Genomic DNA, 903 nt, shown 5'->3' with positions numbered 1-903 from the left:
ATTATTATTATTATTGCTATTATTTCATTCGGTATTTTAAATCAATTTTCCTTTTCCCTTTTTTTCCTTTTTCCTTTTCGTTTCTTTTCTTATTTAATTACACACACACACACACACACACACACACACACACAGGAATCAATATATATATATATATTTATTTATATTTTTTTTAAAAAAGGGTAATGAGATGTGTGATGAGTCAAGGAATAGTTTAGATTAAGTTTATTTAAGTCAAGTTAATTTTATATTTTATATAGTTTATTAGAAGGGAGGAGCGGGTTTTTTATGACAAGCCACAAATGAATATGAATACATATGCGTATGTAAAACATATAAATAAGTAAATTAATTTATTTATTTATTAAAATATGTATTTGGAAAAAAAAAGAAAAGAAAAGAAAAGGGGGCATCATTAGGAGTCATTAATTTTACATTACAACTGTTGTCTTATCAGTGGAATTGTGATTTGCATGTGTATATTTAATTTTGTAAAGAAACCTTCAAATTATATGGCAGAAATAAATAAAGGACATCTCGAAAATCACTAATAAGTTGAATGAAGGTAACAAAACAACGTGTCATGAAGCGCATGTTTTATTCGGTAACTAAAAAAAAAAAAAAATGCCGCTGAAAAAAAAAAATAATTGAAATAAGTTCTTAATTTATACACGAAGCGGAGGTAAATATAAATATTAATCATTCCATTTTAGGGAAAGGGGTGGAATTATGTATAATAATTTAAGTGGGAATTATGTTCGTTTATGCTCATTTTTTTTAAAAAAAACTTTCTATTTTGTACTGTTCTCATCTCCTTTTTAATGATGGTAAATATTTTGCAAAAAAAAAGGAGAAAAACACGTACGGGAAGGGGCTCAATTTATAGAAATGGTGCGTTTTTAC

Source organism: Trypanosoma equiperdum (genome assembly GCF_001457755.1).
Source record: "Trypanosoma equiperdum strain OVI genome assembly, contig: ctg_48, whole genome shotgun sequence".
NCBI lineage: Eukaryota > Euglenozoa > Kinetoplastea > Trypanosomatida > Trypanosomatidae > Trypanosoma > Trypanosoma equiperdum.
Note: the sequence above shows the minus strand (reverse complement) of the source record.